This window comes from Furipterus horrens, unplaced genomic scaffold (assembly GCF_987537825.1).
Source record: "Furipterus horrens unplaced genomic scaffold, mFurHor1.1.pri manual_scaffold_13, whole genome shotgun sequence".
NCBI lineage: Eukaryota > Metazoa > Chordata > Mammalia > Chiroptera > Furipteridae > Furipterus > Furipterus horrens.
This window is the reverse complement of record NW_028327183.1, coordinates 50,944,324-50,952,127: the sequence shown is the minus strand read 5'-3', so window position 1 is coordinate 50,952,127 and position 7,804 is coordinate 50,944,324.

Genomic DNA, 7,804 nt, shown 5'->3' with positions numbered 1-7,804 from the left:
GGGCTGGGGGTAGACACACAGACACTGACCGCTGGCTGGGCTACAGCGGAGGATCAGCAGAGGCTGCACAGGAGGGGAACTTCAGCTGCTGCTGCCTCAGTCCTGCGCTTGCGCACATCCCTCTTCCCCGGGTCTCTCATCCCCAGAACCCCTGTGCCCCATGCTGAACAAGCCCCAGGCCCTTCATCAAGGCCCCTCACCTCTAGGCCCGGGATCCCTAGGATACGCCCGCTGCACACCCCTGTCCTGGCAACAGCGGGGCAGAGAGGGTCCCGGTTCCTGGCATTCCTGAGGCTGAACCTGAGAATAAGGTAGAGCTGCTGGGCTTCATCCCAGCTGAGCTGGGGTCACCACTGGCCTGGACGTGCTCCCACCCCTTCCCCACCCCCTCTCACAACCTCCCGGGCAGGGGCGGTCGAGACACCACCCGCCTCCCCTCGCTTTGCACCAAGACGCAGGGACACCTCGGCGCCAGCAGGTGCCACGCTCAGAATGTGAGCTCCCGTCTGTCTGCAGCCCCTACCCAGCACAGCTCCGAGCCCTGGACACTGAGGGCTGGCAGGGGCTCAGGACGCGGCCCCTGGGGCGTTTTGATCACCTCCTAGTCACCCCATCGGGGAGGGAGGATTCCTACCAGGGGCCACGGTGAAGGCTGAGCTTGTGGCAGGTAATGTTGAACAAATTGATTGACAGCAGCGTGCGAGTCACATGCGGTCAGGGCCGAGGAGGAGGAGCCTGCACCACGCAGGTCCCCCTGAGCCCTGCCCTCAGCAGCAGCGCAAACAAGTCACGGCCCCCGGGGAGGGAGGCGCTCTGCAGTGGCCGGGGTCTCCCATTGCCCGCAGGAGCCTTGGACAGACTTGTCTGTCTGTCTGATTCTACAGCCTTGCAGGGAGCTCAGTCAGCTCAGGATTTCGTCACAACATCCCAAGGACTGGCAGCTCTCGGTGTGAACGGCTGGGAAGTCCAAGTTTGAGGTCTCAGCAGATTTGGTTCCTGGTGTGAGCCGGCCTCCTGGCTTGCAGATGGCCGCCTTCTCCGTGTCCTCACGTGGCTTTTTCTTTTTTTTGCATGTGGGAAGTGAAAGGGGAGACTGCTTTCTCTTTTCTTTTCTTATAAGGCCATCGATCTTAGGGGGCCACGCTCATGAACTCCTTTAATCTCAGTTATTCTGAAATAATCATGTTGGGAGTTAAGGCTTTAACATATGATTTTTTGGGGGGGGGGACCCAATTCAGTCTATAGCCTTCAGGTCCCATGGGGTCCCCACATGCCATCTGTCCTTGTCCTTATCGTAGGCCGTTCCATACCAGTCACGTGCAGAAAAAGCAAACATGTAATTATATTGTTTCTTCTTCCCAGTTGAAGGACATGTGTCCCACCTCCTTCATCCAAGTGTTGATGATGCTCAAAGCCCAGGTTTATTTCCCAGGGTCCCCAAGGGGGCGGATGGTCCTGGAGTCTCAGCCCTGCAGAATTTGACCTAGGCGGGTTGTGGCCGCTAGGGCGCATCCTTACCAGGTGTGTCCCTGTTCTGGAACCAGTAACCACAGGCAGGTGTGGGTTTGTTCCGGCCACCGCGAGAGATCATCACTTGTCGCTTGGACTCTGGGTGCTCAGCCTGGGGCCTCAGCCCCCCGCCCTTCCTTCCAGTTCACCCCCGCACACGGCAGGGTCGGCTGCGGCTTGGGAACAGGGCATGTCGAGCCCTTTTACGGTTTTTGTCTGATGTCTGGGTTCCCTCTTTCAAGGAATCAAGAGCTGTAAAGCCAAGGGGAAGTCCTGGCAGGAAGGTGAGATGGTTTCGGGGTGCACAGAAGAGGAACCCCAGACCCGCTGTCTATCACAACTGGGCTCTTGGGAGATTTGCTCACTTCTTCATTGTGCAGAGGGGACACGACACCCAGAAGGGGCAGCAGATGTGCCACACGAGCCTGGGAGGGCAAGGCCGGCACCCTGTCTCCTGGCTGCCTGCCCAAACCCTCCCCTTTGCTATCAGCTTTCTTTACCAGGCACCCAGACTCTCGTCATGCTGGCTTCTCTCCGCCTCCGCCTCCCCATAGGTTCCTGACATGCGACTTTGTAACAGCCTCCCATCCAAGGCCGGGCCAACCAAAGCAGAGCCTCCTCTGAAACCTCAGCTCAGCGAAAGGATTATGTCCTGGATCGCCCCCCACCTCCACCCCGCACCCCACCGTGGGAATCGGCAGAGGCAGAAAGTCAGGTTCCGACCACTAGATGGCAGTAATGACTCTTCTAGTTCTGGTCCTCTTCAACCAGCTATTGCAATCAGGTGAAAGGTCATCTGGGACGTCTGTAATTAGTGGGAAATGGTCCAGTTAATTGCTTGAAGCAAGTTAGTGTGAGTGTTTAGTGTCAATTAATTACTGTTCTAAATACTTTACCTGCAATAAATCCCTTGAGCTTTATGATCACCCACGGGGTCTGTAGTAATGATCTGTTTTCCATCGTAGGAGTGATAATGAGGTTCACAGATGTATCTCTATTTTTAGAAAATAGATTTATTGCGGTATAATTGATATATGAAAATTAGCAGCTATTTAATGCATGCAGTTTTCTGTGTTTGGACATATACATACATCTGTTTAAACCATGACCATCATCAAGGTAAGAAATATATCTATTACCTCTCAGTGCTTCCCTGTGCCTCATGGTTTTTTTGGGGGGGGTGTTTGTTTTAAGAAGATTTACTATGAGATCTATCTTCTTCACAAAAACGTTAAGTGCACGATACAGCATCGTTAACTTCAGGCACTGCGTTGCACAGATCTCTAGAATTTATTCACCTTGCATAACTGAGACTTCATACCTATTGAAGAGCAACTCACTGTTTTCCCTCTCTGCAGACTCTGGAAGCCACCACTCAGTTCTATGAGTTTGAGTGCTTTTAGGTACTTCATGTAAGTGGAATCACGAAGCATTCGTTCTTCCGGGCCTGGCTCATTCCACTTAGCGTAATGTTTCTCAAGAAATGCTTAAGAGAGTTCTTCAAGGGGAAAGGACAGGATGTTAAATACAGTCAGGCACTGCTTCATAGGTTCTGAGAGACATGTCACTATGTTACAGAGTGGGGTCCCCAAAATTCCCCAGAGCCTGAGGTTGGAGGATGGGGGAAAGGGATGGTTTTCAAGATGCCTTTGCATATGTATGGCTGGTAGCTACTGTCTTAGTTAGGCAAACGGCTTTGGTTCTTCTAAGGCACCAAGGAGATGGGAGGCGTTTTGACCATGGAACGGTGAGGAAAGAGCACACAGAGCCTGCGCAAGGTTCTGTGAATGGTCAGAACGGGTTACCACACCCCCTGCATCACAGGCCATGGTCATGGATTTAAAAAAAGGCGGCAGCCATTTAGGAGAGGAGAGAGATCCACGTGGTTTGAAAGGAGGTAGAAGAGGAGATCCATGCGGCTTTGAGAAGGAAAGGAGAACTCCATGCGGTTTACAAGGAGGCTGGGAACTTCACCAGTTCTGCATTAAGAGCTGGAGGGCACCGCAGGACAGGCAAAACCTCCCCGATCAGGCTCAAAGGATCGGGAGCTGCTGGTAAAACTGAGCTGTGTCTGGGAAGTGGGAAAACTGTGTCTCTGACTTTTCTAAAACTAGCTTACTTTGGCAGGGGGAGGCAGAACTATGTGTTTGTGGGTGTTTTAAACAAAATAAGACTTAATGGAAGAAATCCACCAATAATCTAAATCTGTATAACCTTTAAGTAAACAGTTCTTTTTCTTTTCACCAGACTCTGGTATTGAGAGTTATGCTTCTGGCGGCGGGCAATGGGGCCCCTCATAACTGAACAGCCCGTGGATTCTGTTTCGGTCAAGGCAGCCTGTGGGTTCTGTTCTAACTAGGTGATTTCTTTGTTACGTGGACATTGCAGAGTGCAGTTAACAAACCTAGACGGTGCGGCCTAGCCATCTGGTATACCATCATCAACTGTACAGCCCGTTGTTGATTGAAAAGTCGTGATCACTTTTAATCTTCAAATAAAAGTTAAAAGATCAAAGTATTAAAACAACAACTTATTAATGGATGCACCATATAAAAAGATGCACATAGGACATCAAGAACATAATGTTGCCCTGACTGGTGTGGCTCAGTTGATTGTATGTCCTCCCACAAAACAAAAGGCTGTCGGTTTGATTCCTGGTCGGGGCATGTGCCTGGGTTGTGGGTTCAGTTCTGATCAGGGTGCATATGAGAAGCAACCACAATTTCCATCCCTCTCTTTAATAAAAACAAAATGAAATAAAAAAACATAATGTTTAGGGCAAAGGTGTACAGTTTTTGTATGGGATTGAAGTTGTCATTAGCTTATGTGGATGAAAAAGGGATTCTATGGAAAATTGTCTCACTGAGTGACCTGATCATAAATCCCTAACTGGGAAGGTCATAGTGGGTAGTCACCCCCAGGCATATAACTTCTTTAGTAAAAGGTTTATCTTTGCCTTAAGCAAGGCCTGCCCTTTGTTCTGGTGGATGTTGGTTAACACACCTTTGAAATGCCTCTTTTCTGACCCCTCCTCCTAAGGCATGCCCACCACCAAGAAAGAACATAATCTTAACAGTCTCATAATAGACCCCTGCCTTGCTTTCTCCCACCTTTAAATAATCTTCCTTCTGTTCCCTCCTTAACTGCAAATGCATTAAAAAACTGCAGCCCTGACTGGTTTGGCTCAGTGGGTTGGACGTTGTCCCATGCAATTGAAAGGTTGCTGGTTTGATTCCCAGTCAGGACACATGCCTGGGTTGTAGGCTGGGTCCCCAGCTGGGAGCACGTGAGAGGCAACTGATCAATGTTTCTCTCACACATCCATGTTTCTCTCCCTTTCTTCCTCCCTCCCTTTTCCTCTCTCTAAAAATAAATAAATAAAAATATTTTTTAAAAAAGAAACCAGAAACCTGTCATTCTCTGGAACATTTGCAATCATGCTTCCAGGCAACTGTCATCTGTTTGGGCTCAAATAAACTCATATAAAAATTCTCTACTGGGTTGGGCATTCTTACATTGACACATAATAATAGACTGTCATGATAATAATAATAATAATAATAATAATAATAATACCACACTGAAGTACTTTATGATCTCACTTTATATAGAGAACAGACCCGCCTCATGCTGGAGCCAGGATCTGAATCTCACCTTCCTGTCTCTGGAGCATCTGTTTTTAACTAGACGTTCTAACTTCCCAAACTCTCAAATAAAAAATACAGAGTGAGGGACAAATTGTGGATTGGAGTAATTACTGACTTGTCCACCAGGTGGGGCTCCTGTCTTTTGTATCTCTGCCTCCTGAGTACCTAAAAAAAATAAATTAATTAAAAAAAATCAAGATCTAATTTGACCTAATTTGAGATGTAGCTGGTTCCTAGTGTTCATAGGCTAGAAGGGCCAATTTTTCTTTTGTGTGTGCCTGTGTGTGTGTGTGTGTGTTGCTGTTTATTTTATTCAGCCTAGTTTTTGTTCTTAAATTCAAAAAAGTAAGAGCTGGGATGTCCAGTTTTCAAATGAGGACTCTAAGGCCCAAAGAGATCAGGTAATGTTCCTCTGGAAGGTGAAGGCTGGCCCATGCCGCCCCCTTGCCTCCTTCCCTGCCCGGGTCTCAACGTTCCCTGCCCCGGTGAGGGCGCCCTCTGCTGCTCACCCAGAGAGTTACCGGGATCACCGCACCTGTCTCCTCGCTCAATCCATTTCCTGCAATCCATCCTGTTTCGCTGCCAGCCGCTTCCTGATGCCTCCTTCCACCCTGTCCCTCAGAGGCTCATCTATCTCAAGAGGTACAGTCTCGGGGCATAGGAACGATAAATAGAAAAGTATTATTATTATTAATGTTATTATTAACAATGCTATTGTTAATGTTATTATTTTCCCATCCTACTTTCTTCTTCCCTGGAAGCTGATGGGGTGCCTACCTCTTAGCCTATCATATGCACCCCCATGAGTCTTTAGACCAAGATCAGGGTCTCTGCTGTTCACAACTCCATGGCTCCCCCTGGTGGCCACATGCACTGGGGTGATGGGGGTTTTTCCTGAGGGGCGCAAAGACAGGTCTGCTGGTTGTCACGGCTTCACAAGGTTTACAGTCCCATAAAGGTCCCAGGTGGAAATTCCTTGTGGTCTCCAGGCTGCCAGACAGGAAGGAGTGCATGTTTTATGAGTGTACCTTCGGCCGCGCTGTCAGAACCTTGCCCTGGGAGGGGCTGTGACATTTTGTTCTCCTGATTAGAAGGTACAAGGCTGGGCTTTGGTAGTGTAAACCCTGGCAGCTGAGTTTGCTCTTTCTGGGTAACGCAAGCACCTGGTTTCAGCTCTGGTTGCCAAGACATTCACCTCAAAGATAGTTTTCTGGAAGAAAACAAAACACAGTGTCAGCCACCCAAGTAGATAACAGCCACGCCACTGTCCTCACAAAGCTGTGTTATTTTAAAGATCTTGGTTAATTTTGATAACTGACCATTTAGGCTACTTGTTTTTGTTTGTTTGTTTTTTTTCTCTCTCTCTTCTGGTGCTTTAAATTCCTGCTCTGTGTTTTAAATTCACCAGTAAAGAATTTCTCTCTCTCCCTCCCTCTCTCTCTCTCTCTCTCTCTCTCTCTCTCTCTGCCTCCCTCCCCGCCCTCCCCCTTCCCTGTGACCTTGCTGTATGGCCCCAAGGGTGCTGTGTAATGTCCAGGCCTGTAAGTAACAAACCTTTATTTTTCCAACGTCTCCCAGTGGTCTCTGCTGAGGGAATCTCACAATCATGACAAGAACCACAAGGGCCGGTCTGGCCACAGCACTGGTTATCGCTAGGCTGAGACCAGCACGGGACAGCCCCAGCAGGAGTGGAAGGGCCCCCGAGGTGGCTCCCAGCTCTCACCTGCCCCCAGGTGAACACTTGGCGAGGCTGAGGGCAGTCACCTGCACTGCAGACACATCTGTGTGGACAGAATGTTACCGGACTGACGGGGTCCATTTGTCTGTGTGCACAAAGGCCAGTAAGGCATCCACAGGAGTTTTCAGAAAGTGTGGGTTTATAAAGGCAATGGCACCATGCCCAGGGTCACAGGTGCCTTGTGCTCAAAGACCTGGCTCCCCAATGGCTTCTGGGGGATGGATCATATAGGGGGGAAATCATTAATCGTGGTGACTAATAGAGTTCGGGTCGTCGTCTCTCCTGATGGATTGGTGCTAGGGTAGGGGGTAATCGATCATTGCATCTGGTCCTGATGTCAGCTGTGGAGTTGTTCTGTCTGATTTCACAAGGGTTTGTTCTGTGGGACCGTTCCACTTTCCTGAGTCTGGAGCTAAATCACAACTGAGGCCCAGATGTTTGGTTTGGTGTGACTGATACACCCAGGACCTTATTTCCAAGACTCCTGGACACTGACGAGAACCTCGTTGTCCCGAGGGGTGGGGGTGAGTCAGGGTGTCAGGTGAGGCCAGTTTACGTGAAAGGAAAAAAAAAATCAAAATATAAAGGCCAGATGAATGAAAGTAAGGTGTCTGTGCAGTTCCAGAAATCACCTCCCAACATGCATCAGACTTCTCAGCTTAGGGATGTTCCGGGGCTGATGACGTAGGAAACTCACCGCTCCTGACTAAAGAGACAGGGTCCCGGATGTTCCAGGTTATCGGGGAGGAGGGGAGACCCAGGATGGGCGGCCATGTCCATCCCTGGCGTCTGCTGGATGGAGTCGGTGTGAGTCTCTGAAGCCTGAGGGGTGTTCCGGGCCTGCAGTCACCTCCCAAGGACATGGGCCTTGTGAGGGCGTCATTGCTTTACATGCTCAGGTTCACGCCAT